Source organism: Salvelinus alpinus, chromosome 10 (assembly GCF_045679555.1).
Source record: "Salvelinus alpinus chromosome 10, SLU_Salpinus.1, whole genome shotgun sequence".
Taxonomy (NCBI): Eukaryota; Metazoa; Chordata; class Actinopteri; order Salmoniformes; family Salmonidae; genus Salvelinus; species Salvelinus alpinus.
Genome location: NC_092095.1, coordinates 24,590,143 through 24,613,688, shown reverse-complemented (window position 1 = coordinate 24,613,688; position 23,546 = coordinate 24,590,143). Strand labels below are relative to the sequence as shown.

Below are 23,546 nucleotides of genomic sequence, written 5' to 3'. Positions count from 1 at the left end.
AGCGGAGAAGGTACGGTGGGATTCGAAATGGTCGGTGATCTGTTTGTTAACTTGGCTTTCGAAGACCTTAGAAAGGCAGAGTAGGATAGATATAGGACTGTAGCTGTTTGGGCCTAGAGTGTCTCCCCCTTTGAAGAGGGGGATGACCGCGGCAGCTTTCCAATCGTTGGGGATCTCAGACAAGAGAGGTTGAACAGGCTAGTAATAGGGGTTGCAACAATTTCGGCTGATAATTTTAGAAAGAGAGGGTCCAGATTCTCTAGCCCTGCTGACTTGTAGAGGTCCAGATTTTGCAGCTCTTTCAGAACATCAGCCATCTGGATTTGGGTGCAGGAGAAATGGGGGAGGCTTGGGCAAGTTTCTGTGGGGGGTGTAGGGCTGTTGACCAGGGTAGGGGTGGCCAGGTGGAAAGCATGGCCAGCCGTAGAAAATGCTTTTTGAAATACTCAATTATTGTGGATTTATCGGTGGTGACAGTGTTTCCTAGCCTCAGTGCAGTGGGCAGCTGGGAGGAGGTGCTCTTATTCTCCATGGACTTTACAGTGTCCCAGAACATTTTGGAGTTTGTGCTTCAGGATGCAAATTTCTGTTTGAAAAAGCTAGCCTTTGCTTTCCTACTTCACCCCTCCTGCTGTGAAGACCACTGAAAATACCAATTAAGTGTAAATGACGCTGTGAAAACAAGCACATACTGTATGTGTTTCCCACTCATCCCATGACTCATGTCTAATGGGTCACTGGCTGGTTAACTCATCCAGGCCCAGATAGACTCAACACTGCATCACCACCAGGGAAGCCCGGTGAGGCTACAGAACATCTCTGATGTAGTCAGGAAATGCTATGTGTTGATTATGATTTCAATCATTTTAATCTGGTGTTTGAATTGGGAATGACTCTGAGCACTTATTGGTTCAAGCTGGTCGGTCTATTGAACAGGTTGACAGCACGTCAACAGACTAACTGACATCAGCTTCACTCCGATAAAACAGTGAGCCACAATCATCTCTCTCTCCTGTCAAGCTTGTTTGATGTCTGCCACTGCCTCAGGGTGATTCTAGCTTTGTTTGGGAAAACAGAGAGTTGACTTTGCTTTACGGAGACTAAACACATCCGGGGTCAAAGAGGACGAAAGACACTACAGCCCAGATATAAAAGAATAATGCAATCAAACAAGAGAGGGAGGGGCTAGCGAGCGAGATAACGGTTGAGCGAGTTTTAGATAGAAGATTAAAGCTTACAAAAGCTCAGGACAATCTCATCTCAATTGCGTTTTACACCACATCAAACAAATGTGTAGCAAACAGGAAGAAGGCAACGGCTGAGTTTCCTCTCGTTCCTTTCAGTGAGCAAAAAATATCCCACAGCATGCTCTGCTTCTCAGAGGCTGATAGGTACTGATGGGAGCTGCTCCGAGCACTCCACCAAAGGGGATATTGAGAAATATTCTGAGACAGCCCCACTGACCCCTGGAGAGAGAGAAATGGGACGTGTCCCAATCCTCTAACGTAGGATTTTATTTCCCCCATGTCTCTTTTCTTCTAATGCGGTTCAGGGATGAAATCAGGCACACAGAGTGAAGACTGTTAGATAGGTGCTATCTAGTACTAAAAAGGGTTCTTCGGCTGTCCCCATAGGAGAACGCTTTGAAGAACCCCTTTTTGGTTCCATGTAGAACCCTCTGTGGAAAGGGTTCTACATGGAACCAAAAAGGTTTCTCCTATGGGGACAGCCGCAGAACCCTTTTAGAACCCTTTTTTCTGAGAGTGTAGGAACCCTATTCAATCAAAGTAAAGAATGTTTACTTTACAGTTTCAAGTCAACTGCAAAACATGCTTTTCTGCTGTGCAAGGACTTTCTGGTAATTTATTACTAGGTTTTATGGAAGTAGGGTGACCACATTTAAAATACCCAAATGCGGGAGGATTTTGCGGAACATTCGCGGGACAGTGTAGCCTACTATAATATTTTGTGGGCAGCCCCCCCCCCCCCCCAACAAAAATACCCCTCCCGCTGCACCGAATGATCCATGGTAAGTAAATTCCACTCTTGAGAAAAAATAAATAAATTGGATTCATTACACTTAGTAGTAATACTACTCAGCTATACAAGGTTTGCTGACATTGCTTCAGTCCAAATTATACTGTCTAAAGAAGAAAGTATGTAAAATGCAATACTAAAGACATTACATAAGTGTACAGATATAGGATCTTAATTTGATCACCCTGTTGCAGGATAACTTGTAGTGCATTTGAGGTTTAAAAATACTTCTGAATTTTGTAATTTCCACTATGTCAGACTTGATTTTCTCTTACGAAAAATGTATCAACACTTACAAAAATGCCCATTAATTATAATCCACATAATTCATATTTCCACATAATAATTCATACTTCCTAAGATCCTACATCTGTAGCCTACTGTGCATCACATTTTCATAAAATATTATCACGATTGTCCATGCTCTGCAAAACACCTTGACAAAAGGAGCCCCCCAAAAAGACACAAATGTGGCCAATGTTGTGGTAGTTACTATGGCAACATTAAAGATAGTCCAGGCTAAACAGCAGGAACACCAGTAAACTGCAGCCCAATTTAGGCCAGCATAGCAGTCTTCTGTTGGACTAATATTAAAGCAGCAGAGAAAACAGAACAAACAAGAAAGATCCCGTGAAGGTCAGGAAATCCTTTCTAGCCATACTGATACAAGGAAATTAGAATCCTCAAATGTTGTAAATGTTCTGTATTTTTGTTTGAAAAATCATGAGACAAATTTGCATTTCTCTACGTTCGTAGTAAGCAGAAATCTGAATTATTCAAGCCATCATCTGAAGGTCATTTATTTATCAGAAAAAGGAGTAAAAATTTACTTGACAAAGGAGCTGATATTTCAACCAGAATTAATCAACTTTCATGGCCAATGAAGCAAGGGGGGGAATTCAAGAGAAAACAGGATTTCACCACTACTGTGGCCAGTAGTTCCACAAAAAATAACATGTCATCCATACTGAACAAAAATATAAATGAATTACAGTTCATATAAGGAAATCAGTCATTTTCAGCTTTCAGGAATTGTGTTCAGATCCTTGCGACAATGGGGCTCAGGATCTCATCACGGTATCTCTGTGCATTCAAATTGTCATCGATAAAATGCAATTGTGTTAGTTTTCCGTAGCTTACAGTATAGTATGTCTGCCTACGTTTGCACATTTTGGGGAATATTCTGAGGTGGAAACTTTCCGTGGGAATTAACAGGAATATATGGGAATTAATGGGAATACATAGGAATTAACAGAAATATATGCAAATTAATATTAATTCCATTTAAATGTAGATGTTTTTTGCATTGGATATATTTACCATATCATATGGAGACAGAAACATAAACCTTTTACCTTATCATAAGTAGACATAATTGCAAATGATTAAATAGTTCCAATAGAAAGAAATAAAAAATGTAGTTACGAATTGAACTTAAATTAAATTAGTTTGTATTTTTGTATTTATTATGGATCCCATTTGCTGCTGCCAAAGCAGCACTTCCTGGGGTCCAGCACTTCCTGGGGTCCAGCAAAATGAAGGCAGTTTATACAATTTTAAAACATTACAATACATTCACAGATTTCACAGCACACTGTGTGCCCTCAGGCCCCTACTCCACCACTACCACATATCTACAGTACTAAATCCATGTGTATGAATAGCGTGTGTGTTATTGTATGTGTGTGTGTGTGTATGCATGTGCCTGTGCCAATGTTGCTTCACAGTCTCCGCTGTTCCATAAGGTGTTTTTTAATCTGTTTTTTAAATCTAATTTTACTGCTTGCGTCAGTTACTTGATGTGGAATAGAGTTCCATGTAGTCATGGTTCTATGTAGTACTGTGTGCCTCCCATAGTCTGTTCTGGACGTGGGGACTGTGAAGAGACCTCTTGTGGCATGTCTTGTGGGGTATGCATGGGTGTCCGAGCTGTGTGCCAGTAGTTTAGACAGACAACTCGGTGCATTCAACATGTACCTCTCATGAATAAAAGTAGTGATGAAGTCAATCTCTCCTCCACTTTCAGCCAGGAGAGATTGACATGCATATTATTAATATTAGCTCTGTGTACATCCAAGGGCCAGCCATGCTGCCCTGTTCTGAGCCAATTGCAATTTTCCAAAGTCCTTTTTTGTGGCACCTGACCACACGATTGAACAGTAATCACGGTGCGACAAAACTAGGGCCTGTAGGACCTGCCTTGTTGATAGTGTTGTTAAGAAGGCAGAGCATCGCTTTATTATAGACAGACTTCTCCCAATCTTAGCTACTACTGCATCAATATGGTTTGACCATGCCAGTTTACAATCTAGTGTTAGGCCAAGTAGTTTAGTCATCTCAACTTGCTCAATTACCACATTATTTATTACAAGATTTAGTTGAGGTTTAGGGTTTAGTGAGCATTTTGTTCCAAATACAATGCTTTTAGTTTTAGAAATATTTAGGGCTAACTTATTCCTTGCCACCCACTCTGAAACTAACTGCAGCTCTTTGTTGAGTGTTGCAGTCATTTCAGTCGCTGTAGTAGCTGACGTGTATAGTGTTGAGTCATCCGCATACATAGAAACTGTGGCTTTACTCAGTCAGTGGCATGTCGTTAGTAAAAATTGAAAAAAGGAAGGGGCCTAAACAGCTACCCTGGGGAATTCCTGATTCCATGTGACGAGTTGACTCTTCACATGGGATGATTTCACTGAACAACAAAAGAAAGGGACTATTGAATGATCCCCAATGATCCATCGCCTCTCCGAAAAACAGTGTTTAACATACATCTTTAAAATGATAGTCTAGAAACTAAAGCTTTGGTTGTCTTCCTCTCAGGCTTCCATGTCTTCTCCCTGGACCTGGACCTGATGGCAACAAATTCTTCAACCCTTGTATTGGTCAGCCTGTTGCGTGCTTTGGTGTGTGTGTTCCCAAACAAGGACCAGTTGCGCTCTGAGGCGGCTGATGTTCGTGGGATTTGGAGGATGATGGAGCCAACAGGGGAAAGATCCTCAGATCCACAAAGTCCCTTCCACCAGGTGGTTGATGAGATATGTTGGCACGACTGCCATATCACATCTCCATCCCAAAGCCCTTGCTTGGAAGTGTACTTCGCCAGACTGCCAAGAACCTTTCCCTCATCCAAGCCAAGGTGGCGAGACACGGTAGTGATGACCCCATAAGCCTTGTTGATCTCTGCACCAGACAGGATGCTCTTGCCAGCATACTTGGGGTCCAACATGTACTCTGCGGCGTGTATGGGCTACAGGCAGAAGTCTTCACGCTTCCTGATGTATTTCAGAACTGCAGTTTCCTCTGCTTGGAGTAACAGTGAAGTGTGCAGAGCAGTACGGATTTCTTCTCTTACATCTGCAAGCAGAGTCTGAACATCACAGATGCGTGCAATGCGTGCAGATGCGTGCAATCCGTGCAATGGCTACTGCTATAGGTTTCAGGAGTATCAGGCTGCTTACCACTCTCTCCCAAAATACATTATCCAGGAGGATCCTCTTGATGGGGCTGTCCATATCAGCAGACTGTGATATAGCCATTTCTTGGAGAGACTCCTTCCCCTCCAGGAGACTGTCAAACATGATGACAACACCACCCCAATGGGTGTTGCTGGGCAGCTTCAATGTGGTGCTCTTATTCTTCTCACTTTGCTTGGTGAGGTAGATTGCTGCTATAACTTGATGACCCTTCACATACCTAACCATTTCCTTGGCTCTCTTGTAGAGTGTATCCATTGTTTTCAGTGCCATTATGTCCTTGAGGAGCAGATTCAATGCATGAGCAGCACAGCCAATGGGTGTGATGTGAGGGTAGGACTCCTCCACTTTAGACCAAGCAGCCTTCATGTTCGCAGCATTGTCTGTCACCAGTGCAAATACCTTCTGTGGTTCAAGGTCATTGATGACTGCTATCAGCTCATCTGCAATGAAGAGACTGGTGTGTCTATTGTCCTTTGTGTCTGTGCTCTTGTAGAATACTGTATGAGGGGTGGAGATTATGTAGTTAATTATTCCTTGCCCACAAACATTTGACCACCCATCAGAGATGATTGCAATACAGTCCGCTCTCTCTATGATTTGCTTGATCTTCACTTGAACTCTGTTGAACTCTGCATCCAGCAAATGAGTAGATAAAGCATGTCTGGTTGGAGGGGTGTATGCTGGGCAAAGAACATTCAGAAATCTCTTCCAATCCACATTGCCTGTGAGCATCAGAGGTGAACCAGTTGCATACACAGCTCGAGCAAGACATTCATCAGCATTTCTCTGACTACGTTCCTCCATTGAGTCAAAAACACTTCTGATTCCAGGAGGACCATGAGTTGTTGCTATCGATAAAGTGTCTGATTCATCATTTTCACCTCAAATAGAAGTAGAGGGACTTTTGTCAGAGTTTGCTTGTTGTGAGCGCTGAGGGAACTTTATGCACTTTGCCGGATAATTCTGCATCTTGTTGCATTCTTCACATATGATTTAGCACAGTATTTGCAAATGTACACACCTTTTTCTTCTACACTAGCTGCAGTGAAATGTCTCCACACATCAGATAGTGCCCGTGGCATTTTCCTGTAAACATTAGAAAGAAATACAATTTCATGTACAGATAAATAGTTAAGTAGTTAAATGAAACAACTCCTTTGTAAGATAAATGTTTTAAAATGAAACATCTATGGAAACAGGTGAATTAACACTCCTCAGTTAGTAGGCTCAACCAAGCTAAAACTCACATGGTAGCAAAAACTAACTAGCAGAAATTGTTAACAAGTTAGAAACGATTTAAACACACTTTGCTGTAGGCTACTATTTACTAGTTAACAAAAAATCATGTATGTCATATAAGATATATTCACCCCACCCAGTATTGTAATCAAAACTTACCATAAAGCATGTAGTCCTTGGCTCAGACAGTGTAGTAGTGTGGGCTCAATAGCATCTCATTAGTGTGCAAGATCTTGAGAATCAGCTGTACATGTGATGGAAGAGTGCATTGTACATGTGAAGGAAGAATGCACTGTGCATGCAGAGGGTTGCAATTCCATTGAATTGGGGATAGTTTAACCAAAATATGCCACAAGACCTAGAATTGCCTTATGTTTATCCCACAAAAAAGGTTCACTGTTATCGGCCAACGTTTTTGATGAATTTAAGCAAAATTCCTCAAATTCCAGGGCTTAAATTCCCATGGAAATTTACCGGAAAGTTTTCGACCCTTTGCAACCCTATGTCTGCCCATACCATAACCCCACCGCCACCATGGGGCACTCAATTCACAACGTTGACATCAGCAAACCACTCGCCCACACGACACCATACATGTGGTCTGCGGTTATGAGGCCGGTTGGACGTACTGCCAAGTTCTCTAAAACGACATTGGAGGCAGCTTATGGTAGAGAAATTAACATTAAATTATCTGGCAACAGCTCTGGTGGACATTCCTGCAGTCAGCATGCCAATTGCACGCTCCCTCAAAGCTTGAGACATCTTTGGGCATTGTGTTGTATGACAAAACTGCACATTTTGGAGTGGCCTTTTATTGTCCCCAGCACAAGGTGCACCTGAGTAATGATCATGCTGTTTAATAAGCTTCTTGATATGCCACACCTGTCAGGGGGATGGATTATCTTGGCAAAGGAGAAATTCTCACTAACAGGGATGTAAACTAATTTGTCCACAATATTTGAGAGAAATAAGGTTTTTGTGCGTATGGAACATTTCTGGGATCTTTTATTTCAGCTCATGAAACATAGGAACAACACTTTACATGTTGCGTTCAGTGTAAAACAAATGAGTAGCTTCTTCAACCTCCGGTGAACACTGATGTATGTTCTATTTCAGAAAAAGCCCCTTGCTAAAGCCCCAGTGGAAAACGTCTTTCTGGGCTACCATTGTATCATGAATGATGCTCTCTCTCTTTACTGGTCTCTCTCCCTTTACCTCCCCCTTTCTCTCTCTCTATCTGTGTCTTTCTCACCCGTTGGGGCCTATAATTAGCAAGGATGCCAATATGGGTTGGGCACAGCTGTGCAGAGAATGCATGCGTGTACTGGTATCTTTTACACACAGAATGCCGACTGCTGTCGAAAAAGATGGCCGCTCTGACCTTTTCTGACACTTACTGTATCTGGAGTGTCCTCATCAAAAGACTGTCCGTCTGTCTGTCTGTGGACCTGTGGGAATCTTCTAGAGAGCATATAGCATCAAACAATGGCCTGTCTTCTAGTAAGACAGACCTGGGTTCAAATGGTGTTTGTTTTTGTTCAAATTCTTTAGTTGCGCTTGATTGAGCTTGTCTGGAGAAATGGAAAAGGCCCAAAAGTGCAAACCCCGCTTCTTTGGCATTTCAGGTAGGCTCAAACAAATGCTCAAAGTATCTGAAGGAAAACAAACAATATTTGAACCCAGTGTGTCCTCTAGTTCTGACTACACATCCTCTTTATGGACAGTATTACCTTTGAATAGTCTCCTCTCCTCTGACTAGATAACATCTGAACCGTCCTGTCTCTATTTACAGCACAGAGAGTACGGACTAGTGCTGAACGATTAACCGAAATGTCTGTTATTTTTCAGTTTTCAGTCTTATGAACAATCCTCCTTTTTTTTATCAACAAGTCTGATAAATTCAAATATTCTTTCTACAGCTTATCAGAGTACACCCAATATGTTCCCACTGTTGATAATGCTTATTGTGCATTATGGTTGAACCAAAAGATTACATGTAACAAAAATGAAATTGGAAACAATTAAATATATACTGTATATTACATTTAATTAAATAATAATGTACAGTATGTTGATGCTAATATTATGTACAATATCTAATTATGTTGACATATGATAACATTAGCCTAATATATTCAACATGTTGTAAACTATTGTCCTTTAACAGTTTCACACAAATCATTCTCATCAAACTAATAATTGACACACCCCTCAATATTGTCATTGCCAACATAACCGTTGGTGGTTTACAAAATAAATTACTGGGAGTTTATATGTAGAGTATATAGCTTACAGTTTATTTGCCATTAATCAGCACCTCTACACTAAATAATTTCTCTGCTTTTTATTTTTCCGTTTTTAAACAACTAATTGACTGACGTCAGTTCAATTATTTATATTCCATTTAGTTCTCCGTTTTTGGGGGGAGCTTGATGCTCAGTTTCTGTGGAGAAAAATCTGATCTAGCCCAAACTCTGCGATGTAGTAGGGAATTATAGTTTCCAACAGGCCAATATTCTACATAGTTTAGCACAGGAAATGTGGTAATTAACTCCAATAACCATAATCCATTGCACGTCCGCTTACTTGTCTGGTCTCGGGCTGTGTGCAGCACGCGAGAGAGATAGAAAGCAGTTGCATTGCGGGGCTTTCTCTACCTACAAATACATGATCTAGGTGATTGATAGTTGGTATTCAGCAGTCATAAAAGTGGCTAATTTACTTTGAAGAACTACTAAAATAGTGAATTTGTCAGGCTATATAGGCAGCAGCTCTATAGAGATGAGATGTTGACTTGGAATTAAATAATAAAGTCATCGAATAAAACAAATATTTAACTAATGTGAATAAATTATGTTAATAAGTGATAAGCAGTAATGAGCAGTCACTACCATCATTGGACTTTTATTATTTGTTTTATTCTGTATTATTACAGCATTCAACCCACAAAATGCATAGTGCATTTAATGTTAAAAAAATATATAATCAAAAAAGAAATCAAAAACAGTGATATTTTTTTTATAGTCGAAACGACCTCAAAAGCACAAATCGCTCAGCACTAGTACCGACAGAAGTCCTCTTCAGATCTTATCTTACGTTTGCTTCCTCCGACTTATTGTTCTCCCTTGAATTATTCCCAAATAACCAGTGTCTCCTTCAATCTGATTGCATTGCTTTCTTCCCCTTCAGCTAATAGAGCCGGTTGGGCCGGCAGTGGACTGGCAGAGTCCAGAGACCCCCCAAGCCAATTACCCAGTTCACCGCCACAGCTGGTCCTCTTTACCAAACAGCCCTACAATTTAACCATCCACAATACCAGGATTCAACCCAGACCACCCAGGGAGATGGGGGAAAGCAACAGTAGCCCACATGAGTGAGGGCACACATTTCCACAACGAATGACCTCCCTTAGGGAAATTAGAGGAACAAACAGAGGGAGAGCTAGCTATCAACACATCTGTGTTCCCCCATCACAAAGCATCCGAAAGTGTGAAGTAGAACAGACACACTGGAGGGAGTTGATTCTGTCTGTCACAACGCGCTCAATGCCTATCACAGAAGAAACCTGTTTTGTCCAAGTAAATAACCCCAGGGCAGATTAGAAAGGATCTCGAGGGAACCATTGACCTGGATGGGAGAGGTTCAATCAGCTGACACGGTTTAGATGTGCCTAGTTACTTATTGTATGGCTCTCCCTGGTAGGTGGATTAAAGACTTTATACTCAATCATTGATGACCCAAAACAACACTGCTCATGAATAAAGAATACGTCTAATATTTGACATCTACACAACCATTGATAACGTATTTCCTGAAATTAAGAGAATATTATTACAATTACAAAAACAATGTTTTTTTTATGAGGTATCATTAACAGAATCAGCTACTGTAACCTAGAATGTTTTTCCATTCAACTCTACCCCTTTGAAGCCAAAGCAAACAAGCCTGGAACTGTAATAACAGTGTTTCATGTGGCATAATATTGATGATATTAAAGAGATAGTTTGGGATTTTGGCAATGAAGCCCTTTATCTACTTCCCCGGAGTCAGATGAACTCGTGGATACTATTTTTATGTATGCTAGCTGTACTCAAAGACTTCCACTCTTTGTGCTATGCTAGTTAGCATTGGCCCGTGAAACTAACTCTAACTTCCCTAATACTGGACGCAGCTCTGTACTGTAAGTCGGTCTGGATAAGAGCGTCTCCTAAGTGACAAAAATGTAAATGTTAATGAGAAATATGAATTATTCAATCAGGTCCATCTAAGAGCAAACAGAAACCTGGTTAAGATGAGAAAATTCTAATAATTACAAGGGTAAAAGAAATTGAGTTTAGATCCCAATTAAAATAAGGCATGTACTGATCTGATCTGCATACTGAGCTCCAATAGTTTTTTTCCCCCTTTGATAGATGTTCTCATCATAGAATCTCCCATGGACTCTAAAGCAGGATCGCACCATTATATTACTGAATGATACAGTACTATCCACAGATCCACACAATTACAGAGTATAGTACTTAAAGGCTGTCATTCAAACATCTAGGACAGCCGCTAGGCATACTGTGAAAATTATGATACATCGATATAGGCCTATGCACTGTCTATAGGCCTATACACTGTCAGAGTATTATGATTATAAATGGAGAATACAACTTCCAAAAACCTAAATACAACCTCTATAAAATGTTTGATAACACTTCACATTTACCATGGAGTAAAGTGGTAATAACATGGTTAAAGTATATTATAAACTGGGTGGTTCAAGCTCTGAATGCTAATTGGCTGACAATCAGACCATATCAGACCATATACCACGGGTATGACAAAACATTTATTGTTACTGCTCTAATTGCATTGGTAACCATTTTATAATAGCAATAAGGCACCTCAGGGGTTTGTGATATATGGCCAATATACCACGGCTAAGGGCGTTCATTCGTGCCTAAGAACAGCCCTTAGCCGTGGCATTTTGGCCATATACCACACCTCCTCGGGCCTTATTGCTTAAGTAACACGTTATACAGTAGTTGTTGCTGTTTACAACGTAAACAACCTGACTTCTATATAATCAGACTTGAACTCCTCTAAACTGCTCATGGTTCAACTCATAGGCCAGGGGTAGTCAACTCTGACCCTACGAGGTCCGGAGCCTGCTGGTGTTCTATTCTACCTGATCATTAATTGCACACACCTGGTGTCCCAGGTCTAAATTCGTCCCTGATTAGAGGGGAACAATGAAACAATGCAGTGGAAGTGGCTTCGAGGCCCAGAGTTGAGTTTGAGGGTCATAGGCTATATCAAGGAAAGGAATGGCAATGTTTCGCAAAAAACCTCAGAGAATTTTTTTTGCTGAGTTACTGCATATATCTCTTTCAATGAGATTGAATTATCCTGATGACAAAGCAGCAGCAAACTTACAAGGCTTCCTGATTGACATTCAGTAGCCCTTCTGTTATGAGAATAATAGGCTTACAACAGTGGTATAGGAGTTGAACTGGGCCTGACTGTCTATTATTCAAAGTCTGTGTCGCTGTCCTTGGTGCTGTTGCAATGCTAAAACACAGCTCCTTGAGTCACAAACAAGTTCTGCTTTCCTCTTTTACATAAAACATGCCTGCTCTTGTAAATTAGTCTCCATGCAGTAATCTGAGTGACTGTATACTTACACACAAGGCAGTCTTTTTTTAACTCTCTTGACTATGCGGGGGCATGTAGCCTAGCAGTTAAGAGTGTTGGGCCTGTGACTGAAAGGTCGCTGGTTCGAATCCCTGAGCCGACAAGGTGAAAAGTCTGCCGATGTGCCCTTGAGCAAGGCACCTAACCCTAACGGCTTCTGTAAATCAGTCTGGATAAGAGCGTCTGATAAATTACTGAAATGTAAATGTACTAGAGGTGCACAACCAAAGGACTTTACCCTGCTATTGATAGAAAAGTCCCTTGGTATCTTCGTATTCTTTCTGCTTTGCTCTGAATAGGCTGCTGCTCTGTGACTTGTTCCACTGTAGCCTAGATCCAGTGATTGAAACACTCGACACAGAGGCCAAAAGCCACTGGCCCATATATAGACTGAGAAATCCATTTCAGACAAGCCAAGCATTGTTATTTGGCCCCCACTGCTCCACCACAGTACTACCCTACATATCACACTATAAATCTTGTATTTTGTGTTTTTACTCCCAGGGTGACCAGTACGAAAATGTATGCACTCACTACTGTAAGTTGGTCTGGATAAGAGCGTCTGCTAAATGACCAAAACTCAAAATGTTATGGCAAGAGATGCTGTATGTGTGACATTCTCCCATGTAACCTTACACCGCTGCACAGTAGCAGTATTGTTGCAGTAGTCCGTGGTCAGCATAACACACTTTAAGCCATCCATCAAAGTCATATACTGTAGGACATAAGGATGATACACGTCCATGAGAAAAATGGAACCCATCCACTGATCCTGGACTGAAGAGCTTTACAGAAGGTTTAAACACAGCATGGCTTCAGCAGCTGGACTGAAGAGCTTTACAGAAGGTTTAAACCCAGCATGGCTTCAGCAGCTGGACTGAAGAGCTTTACAGAAGGTTTAAACACAGCATGGCTTCAGCATCTGGACTGAAGAGCTTTACAGAAGGTTTAAACACAGCATGGCTTCAGCATCTGGACTGAAGAGCTTTACAGAAGGTTTAAACCCAGCATGGCTTCAGCAGCTGGACTGAAGAGCTTTACAGAATGTTTACATTTACATTTAAGTCATTTAGCAGACGCTCTTATCCAGAGCGACTTACAAATTGGAAAGTTCATACATATTCATCCTGGTCCCCCCGTGGGAATTGAACCCACAACCCTGGCGTTGCAAGCGCCATGCTCTACCAACTGAGCCACATGGGACCTATGTCCCGGGGACCTAAACCCAGCATGGCTTCAGCATCTGGACTGAAGAGCTTTACAGAAGGTTTAAACCCAGCATGGCTTCAGCAGCTGGACTGAAGAGCTTTACAGAAGGTTTAAACCCAGCATGGCTTCAGCAGCTGGACTGAAGAGCTTTACAGAAGGTTTAAACCCAGCATGGCTTCAGCAGCTACACTGCTCCTTTCTTCTATCCAAGGCCTTATAACCATATGTTGAATCGAAAGCTATTTTGCTAATATTGACCAATGGTCGGCTGAGCTCTAGCCAAGATAAAGGATATTGGGCAGGTATTAGTGAAAAGCACAACAGAAATCTGCAGCAATATGTTTATTTGTTTACTTCTCTGTTAGCCTCAACAGGCTGGGAGTGAGTCACTTTCTGAGGTGTGGTCACTGGTCAACAACACAACCCTAGCATGCAGCTCACATAAAGGAAACCATGATAATCACTATTCTGTGGACCATACCTCCATGTCTGCTATTTGGAGAGAGTAAGTATTGGTATGGACACACATTGATGCCCTACCTCTTCAAATACGCTAAGAAAATAAATCAAGTTCCAGATAGACCTATCACTTTAAACATTCCAAGCAGAGTGGTGCAGACATTATCATAACCATTTAATTTCAAATCAATCATAGCATTACCTTGTGCTGGAGTTTGCAGTTTCTACATCATAAATCAAAATGATGATAAAAACAGACAAATAGCCAACATGTACCAATGTAAACAGTTTATTACATTTACACACAAACATAGTTGTACATTGTTGGCCTATTATAACCCATTTCTGATGTCCCATGGTGACAGATGAGACCAAAATAAAACACATCCATAAAATAGTAAACAATGGACCAGTATAGCTACATGTTCTGACCCATGAGCTTGCACAATGCAGCACCACCTGTGTCTGTAACATGTGCCCTCACTTTGCTAACCATGATGTGGGCTGAAAAACGCCCCGTCGGGCGAGTAAACCAGCTGGCAGAGCGGCCACAAGACGCTCTCCTCTCCTCCTCTCCTCCTCTCCATCTACCGAAGTCAGACCACACCTACCGCATTGCAGAAACACATACCGAAAACCGAGACAGGAACTTCGGGATTGCAAGTCATAACTGTCATACACCGGTGACAGTCTACCAATAACTTATCAAAACCGCTAGACGTTACGCATACCGCCATAGTAAATTGCACAAAATAGCGCACAACTCCCACAAAATAATACAACGGACAACTTTTCCTTTGATGCGCAAGAATCCATGCGTAATCCAATTATTAGACACTTTTTAACCAGTCGCAACTAGGCATCGGCCGTTTTGATCACATGGCCATGATACTGTATCCAGAGGAAAATTATACTCATATGATACAAAGTAGCTTATGCAGAAAGCATGATTTCTCAAATTACAACGAGGGCTACGGGATACAAAGATTCAATAAAAATTAACATATCTCTATTCGTCTTGAATGTTACTATAACTAAGTTATCCATGAGCAGTATTTTTTTGTACAAGGGAATCGCATCGTCATCTCCTGTAAATGATGCAACGGCCGCACGTCACATTTTCAGATGAAAACATCGATAATGAAACTATTTTCTCTCTTTCCACAATTCATGTGCGACTACTGAATTCAATACATGAGTCCCCTTTATGAAATCCGGAGTTACTATTGTATTACCGGGTATCCTGTGTCCTCCAAAATCCGTTGTCTGGGTACAGTTTCTCCAAGCTTTGGCTGCTGACTCCGGTAGTCCCCCTATGTCATCCTGCCACTGCCTGCAGTAGCCAAGCTAGCTTGCCACCGTAGGCTACACCGGGCACACGGAATTCTGGGATAGCCAAGAATGCCCACTTTATGAAAAAAAATCTGGACAAAACAGACCCAGAGATGGATAATACCTGGTGTTGAATTACGTAATTATACCTCTACAAAAGTATACCTCTACAAAATCCCTGAAGTTTAGGTCCTAATCACAAGGAGCTATCACGCACTCACAAAGGACATTCGGGGAATACATAACCTACTTATTCAGACTTCTGTAGTGTTATTATTTTCTATATCGATGATAAAAATCATTAAATGTTTGAACAAATATTTTTGCTTACACTTATTTTCATATTGATATAAGCTTTGCACTACAACAGAGTGTAGGATCATAATATTTTTGTTATGAGCAATTTGGTGATCCTATAGTGAGTGGTATTAGTGCCCGCACCACAGCTGAGCATTAGGGACTCCCCTGGCAAAAGTTCAAGTTGGAGCTCTTCCATACAACACATACAGGTACACATATCCTTGAAGCTTTGGAATAAAAACAGAATCTGCCAGAGACCATTGTAAACAAATTGCTAGCTGTAAAGTTGTTTTATTTGGCTCTCAGTATGCACTTGGTACAGTGGCAGCTGGTGGAAAAGTTGGGGAGGAGGATGGATGAAAATTATGTTTGTTGTTGAAAATTATGTTAAAAAAAATAAACTGATGTCTTTAGTTTTACAAGCCATCCTCTATCTAATGTGCAGGTTGATGCATGCATAGAACAACAACACCGTTTAAATAGTCCATGAGAACACAACTCAAAACTACTACATGAAACTACAGTATACACAACACACAAAACAGATAACACAATGTCTGTTTACTGTCAATGTGCAATGGCGAAGGCTCCCGAGTGGCGCAGCGGTCTAAGGCACAGCATCTCACTGCTAGAGGTGTCACTAGAGACCCTGGTTTGATTCCAGGCTGTATCACAACAGGCTGTGATTGGGAGTCTCATAGGGCGGCACACAATTGGCCCAGCATCGTCCGGGTTCGGGTTTGGCCGGGGTAGGCCGTCATTGTAAATAAGAATTTGTTCTTAACTGACTTGCCTAGTTTAATAAAGGTTAAATACAAAAAATAATAATAAAGTGTCGTAATTCAGATATGACGTCATTGTTGGAGCACTATTCGCAGATATTTTAAACTACAGCACACGATATGGTTCAATGCGCTAATAAATCAGCATAACCTACTTTTTCGGTTTGCAGGCGTCTTGGAGCTAGAATTGGGATCATTTATACTGTGCTAATGCCGAAACAAAAAAAGGGTAACAGAGAGCAATGTACAATACGGCGAACTTAGCAAACGAGGCATTTGTGGTAAGAGTATGGAGGCCGCCATCTTTATGCACCTCTGCTATTAACAACCTGAATCCTGACCTTCAGTCTGGTGAGGACCTTCAGGGGGCCATCTGGGTCCATTTCCATTCAGCCAGATTGGCTTGATTATATTTGCGATATCCATTTATATTAAAATGCCCCAGAAAATGCATTTATGATGCTCTGTAGACCTGAGTGCATTAGCGGATACGGTCTGATGGTACTAATGACCATCAGAAGTAACCTATCTGTCACGACTACTGCCGAAGTCGGCCCTTCTCCTTGTTCGGGCGGCGTTCGGCGGTCGACGTCACCGGCTTTCTAGCCATCGCAGCTCCATTTTTCATTTATCCATTTGTTTTGTCTTGTTCCCTGCACACCCGGTTTTCATTCCCCAATCACACCTCATGTATTTATTCCTCGGTTCCCCCTCATTTCTTTGTGTGAGATTGCTTTGTGTTACGTGTCTATGTTGACGCGCTTTACTGGTATGCGTTTATTCCGTGTTTTATTTCACGAGGTATGTTATTGTGTTTATACTATATTATTGTGACTGTTTGCGCGTTTGCACTTTTGCATTGGCTGTTGGTTTCTCCTGCCTAAATAAAGTGTGCGCCTGTTCACAACTCTCTGCTCTCCTGCACCTGACTCCGCTCCCAGTACGCACACCGTTGACACTATCAAATTATAAATCAGTTTAGACTCCTCAAAATTAAGATTCATAACAGTAACTTTAGTATAGATTACTTAGTGTAAGGTTCTGTATTTATTTTCTTAGTCAACCTTGTGTTCTGTTTCGTTGTGTTCTTGAACGTAGCCCTGTTTCTTTGTGTTCTTGAACGTAGCCCTGTCTTTCATTTTTGTTCATTGATTTCACCTGTGTTAGTTACTCACTTGGTCTCATCAGCTCTATTTAGTTCCGTTCATTCTGTTCGTGCCTTTGTGAGGTATTGTTCGTTTTAACTCTAATAAGTCTTTTCCTAGCTCGTTTGTGAGAACCAGTTATAGCCTTCAGTCCTAGTTTTGATTCACCTGCCTGTTTGCCTACCTGTGTATGACCATTGCCTGCCTGTGATCACGATTCCTGCCTTCTGTGAAGGCGAAATAAACACCTACCGCGCTCTGCGAGTGAATCTATACCTTTTTCTCACTGAGTATTCATTACACTTAGATTGCAAGTTGAATTATGAAGCCAGCAAACTTTATTAAATGTACAAACATTTCAGGTCATATTACCAGATCAAACGACAATGAAACCTCCTATGAAGAGCATCCATGTTTTTGAATATGCTAAAAAGTTATTATTTTATTAAATAATTTGTATGGCGGGCATATTATCAAATAGCTGAAAAACCAACCCTAAAATAAAACAAAGAATAGTAAATAAAGATCCTATATTTTTTCCTTTGACGTATCTGACTTGTCGTTTTCCAAGTGAAGATGTTATATCATTGACTACCCGGGACACCTTCCCAAAAGCACAAGGCATGCATTGGTAAACGACAACCTATTAAAGTCATCCAGTCTGATGTATCTGTGTTTGAATTATAATCTTTACCATGGTCTGACTTCTGACTGTCATCTCTTCTCCCCAAGTTCCATACCTGCCTACATGTACATACAGTGCATTTGGAAAGTATTCAGACCCCTTGATTTTTTCCACATTTTGTTATGTTTCAACCTTATTCTCAAATGGATTAAATCGTTCATCAATCTACACACAATACAACATAACTGGTTTGTATAAAAACATTTAAAAAAGAAAATAATCACATTTACCTAAGTATTCAGACCCTTTACTCAGTACTTTGTTGAAGCACCTTTGACAGCGATTACAGCATCGAGTCTTCTTCGGTATAATGCTACAAGCTTTGCACATCTGTATTTGGGGAGTTTCTCCCATTCTTCTCTGCAGATCCTCTCAAGCTATGTCAGGATGGATGGGGATCGTCACTGTACAGCTATTTTCAGATCTTTCCAGAGATGTTCGATCGGGTTCAAGTCCGAGCTCTGGCTGGGCCACTCAAGGACATTCAGAGACTTGTCACGAAGCCACGTCTGTGTTGTCTTGGCTGTGTGCTTAGGGTTGTTGTCCTGTTGGAAGGTGAACCTTTGAGCCAGTCTGAGGTCCTGAGCACTCTGGAGCAGGTTTTCATCAAGGATCTCTCTGTACTTTGCTCTGTTCATCTTTCCCTTGATCCTGACCAGTCTCCCAGTCCCTACCACTGAAAAACATCCCCAAAGCATGAGGTTGCCACCACCATGCTTCACCATAGGGATGTTGTCAGGTTTCTTCCAAACATGACACTTGGCATTCAGGCCAAAGAGTTCAATCTTAGTTTCATCAGACCAGAGAATCTTGTTACTCATGGTCTGAGTCCTTAATTAACCTCTTGGAAATAGGGGGCGCCATTTCGACTTTGGGAAAAAATCGTGCCCAATTTAAACGGCCTCGTACTCTGTCCTAGATCATATGATATGCATATTATTATTACTATTGGATAGAAAACACTCTGAAGTTTCTAAAACTGTTTGAATTATATCTGTGAGTAAAACAGAACTCATTTGGCAGCAAACTTCCAAACAGGAAGTGAAAATTCTGAAAATGGGTGTGTAAGGCCTTGCCTATTCAATTGCCTTTTATTTATGGATCTGTATGCACTTCATACGCCTTCCACTAGATGTCAACAGGCAGTAGAACGTTGAATGAAGTCTCTAGCCTTCTCTGGGACCGAATGGGACTCGTTGGAGTGAGAGGTCAGCCATATCGGTAGTACTTGGTGACGCACAAGGATTTGTCATATGGTTGGTTGCAAATCATTTGGTAGACACGAGGAAATTCTCCGTCTGGGACGTTATTGGATGTATTTCTTAAAAACATCCTAAAGATGGATTATCAACTGAGTTTGACCATTTATTCGACTTTTATTTTGACTTTTTGAATTTTTCGTTCATGCGTAAAATCTTTGTGGAAACGCGAGCTCCACCATGCTAGCCAAAGTTGCTAATTCGACAGACGTAATGGACATTCTAAAACCAAACAACGATTTATTGTCGAACTAGGATTCCTGGCACTGCATTCTGATGAAAGTTCATCAAAGGTAAGGGAATATTTATGATGTTATTTCGTATTTTTGTGGAATATGTTGACTCCAACATGGCGGAGAATGGCTGAACGCTGTCTCAGATTATTGCATGCTGTGCTTTGTACTAAAGTTATTTTTTTAAATCTAACACAGCGGTTGCATTAAGAACAAGTGTATCTTTCATTTGCTGTACAACATGTATTTTTCAGCAAAGTTTATGATGAGTTTTTCTGTTAGATTACGTCGTTGTCTAAAATGTCTCCGGACATTTTGGTGCTATTTGTGACGATGGCTGCATTGTAAAACCAGGACTTGTAGCTATAAATATGCACATTTTCGAACAAAACATAAATGTATTGTATAACATGATGTTATAAGACTGTCATCTGATGAAGTTGTTCAAAGGCTAGTGATTAATTTTATCTCTATTTGTGGGTTTTGTGAAAGCTATGTTTGCGGTGAAAAAATGCCGTTGTGTGTTTGGCTATTGTGGTGAGCTAACATAAATATATATTGTGTTTTCGCTGTAAAACACTTAAAAAATCTGAAATATTGGCTGGATTCACAAGATGTTTATCTTTCATTTGCTGTACAACATGTATTTTTCATAAAAGTTTTATGATGAGTATTTATGTATTTCACGTTGCTCTCTGTAATTATTCTGGCTGTTTTGGTGCTATTTGTGATGATGGCTGCAATGTAAAACTACGATTTATACCTATAAATATGCACATTTTCGAACAAAACATAAATGTATTGTATAACAAAATGGCGTTGTGTGTTTGGCTATTGTGGTGAGCTAACATAAATATATATTGTGTTTTCGCTGTAAAACATTTTAAAAATCGGGAAATGTTGGCTGGATTCACAAGATGTTTATCTTTCATTTGCTGTATTGGACTTGTGATTTCATGAAATTATATTATATGATATCCCTGTGGCGCTAGGCTAGGCTATGCTAGTCAGCTTTTTTGATGACGATGATCCCGGATCCGGGAGGGGGGGTCCGTAGAGGTTTTTAAGGTGCCTTTTGGCAAACACCAAGCAGGCTGTCATGTGCATTTTACTGAGGAGTGGCTTCCGTCTGGCCATTCTACCATAAAGGCCTGATTGGTGGAGTGGTGGAGAGCTGCAGAGATGGTTGTCCTTCTGAAAGGTTCTCCCATCTCCACAGAGGAACTCTGGAGCTCTGTCAGAGTGACCATTGGGTTCTTGGTCACCTCCCTGACCAAGGCCCTTCTCCCCCGATTGCTCAGTTTGGCTGGGTGGCCAGCTCTAGGAAGAGTATTGGTGGTTCCAAACGTTAAGAATGATGGAGGCCACTGTGTTCTTGGGGACCTGCATTGCTTGCTGTTTGGGGTTTTAGGCTGGGTTTCTGTATAGCATTTTGTGACATCAGCTGATGTAAAAAGGGCTTTATAAATACATTTGATTGATTGATTGATTGACCTTCAATGCTGCAGAATTCTTTTTCAGTTTTGTCACACAACACAATGCCACAGATGTGTCAAGTCTTTAGGGATCGTGCAATTGGAATGCTGACTGCAGGAATGTCCACCAGAGCTGTTGCCAGATAATGCCAGATAATTGAATGTTCATTTATCTACCATAAGGTAATGTCAATGGTGGCGGTGGGGTTATGGTATGGGCAGGCATAAGCTACAGACAACGAACATAATTGCATTTTATTGATGGCAATTTGAATGCACAGCGATACCGTGACAAGATCCTGAGGCCCATTGTCGTGCCATTCACCTGCCGCCATCACCTCATGTTTCAGCATTATAATGTATGGCCCCATGTCGCAAGGATCTGTACACAATTCCTGGAAGCTGAAAATGTCTCAGTTTTTCCAAGGCCTGCATACTCACCAGACATATCACCCATTGAGCATGTTTGGGATGCTCTGGATCGACGTATACTACAGCTTGTTCCAGTTCCTGCCAATATCCAGCAACTTTGCACAGCCATTGAAGAGGAGTGGGACAACATTCTACAGGCCGCAATCAACAGTCTGATCAACTCTATGTGAAGGAGTTGTGTCGCGCTGCATGAAGCAAATGGTGGTCACACCTTATACTGACTGGTTTTCTGATCCACACCCTACCTTTCTTTTAAGGTATCTGTAACCCACAGATGCATATCTGTATTCCAAGTCATGTTAAATCCATAGATTAGGACCTAATACATTTATTTCACTTGTAAGTGTAAGTCTTGAAATTGTTGCATGTTGCGTTTACATTTTTGTTCAGTATAGCTTCCTCTCAATTTTTATTTCTCGTGTTTTTTAAATTAATTATCCTATTTGATATTGAATACTGCATTGTTGGGTAGGGTATGCAAGATAAGCATTTCACTGTGCTTGTGCATGTGACAAATAAAACTTGAAACTTCAAAGAAGAGAGTGGGTAGATGGTTGGCTGTTTCGTCATAGCCCCCCTCCTAACCCCCCTTGGGGGAACTAATAATCCACATAACAGATTAGTAGGGGGATGAAAAGGAAATGGTTTGGAAGGTTTCCAGACACTGAGCACTCTGACTCAGAGCCTTCAGCAAATTGGAAGTGTTGCCTGAGCGGCGCCGACTCCAAGTCTCATTTACTGTTTGATGCATTTCTGTGTAGGCCAATCTCACTCCAACTGGCAACCTGTTTTCGAATGGTGAGCCAGCATCCTGCAAGTGGGACTAACGACATTAAGTAGCACTCAAGAGCGAATTCTAGCTGTTTTAGGTTCATGTCTTGCTATGTGTAATGATACTCATAATATTATTCACATGGAACTATTCCACAGCAGAGAGTATATGGTGGCTTGTGGAATTGCACCCTGTAACACCCTGTTGCCGTACTCTTTTAAATCACATTTTTATTTGATGCATGCTATCATCATCAGGTCAAAGAAATCAACTATAAAAACACCTGGGAAGCAACTACATTGTGAATGGATTACAACAAAAAAAGTGAATGCCTTACATTCTGATGAATAGAATTCCTCAACCCTATCAGTACTGTTTAACACGTGGCTCTATAAAACAAAATGTCCCTTACAAGCGAAAAGTTCATGCACCACTATACAGTACCTCTGCGCTCCATATGGCCCCTTCATATTAAAGCAGTAATGCACTTTGCATGCTGATGGGAAGCTTTAGTCCCAGAGGCTTCGGCTCCACGCCTGCAAGGATATTGTTGTTTGTTAAGTGTCATCGCCGGGTGAGAGCCTGGGCAAGGACACTGAGGAGCTGGAGCTTCACAGATACACAACGAAAACCATGGTCGTTTCCATTCGGCACACTAACGGAAAATGTTTTAAAACGTTTTGCAATGGAAAACTAAAATGAGAGTTTGTTATTGTACAAGTCCAGGTAGGCCCTCCATGTTTCAGTCTGTTTTGTTACGTTTAGAGTCTAATGAACACGACCCTGGCCACCAATGAGATGCCAGTCAACTCCGAGGTATGACTCATTACCACAGACTCCTAATTATCGGATGAAAAATAGACAAGCCGATGGAGATTCATTAAACACTCGACTGCTTCTGACGTGAGGGGCAAGTCAATCACTGTTTAATCAGGAACTGAATTTTAATGACTTTAAGTATGCTTCAAGAACCAACTGTCAAAACAAAGATGGTAAAGGTAAAAATTAAAAGGCAAGGAGGAGGAGCAGCCA

At 41.1% G+C, this 23,546-nt stretch overlaps 1 protein-coding gene across 19 annotated transcripts in view; it reads right to left on the bottom strand.

Moving 5' to 3' along the window:
• Positions 1 to 23,546, bottom strand: part of LOC139531757 (protein 4.1-like) — an 83,235-nt gene that overhangs the window by 42,324 nt on the left and 17,365 nt on the right. For 16 of the 19 annotated variants that reach the window (XM_071328537.1, XM_071328548.1, XM_071328554.1 and 13 more), the window contains exon 1: positions 15,335 to 15,489. The exons of 2 other annotated variants lie outside the window; for them this stretch is intronic. The gene's annotated coding sequence lies outside the window, so the exon portion shown is untranslated. Of the gene's footprint in view, positions 1 to 6,534; positions 6,600 to 6,911; positions 6,963 to 15,334; positions 15,490 to 23,546 lie in introns of those variants that run through there. One more of the 19 variants, XM_071328540.1, reaches the window with a different exon arrangement.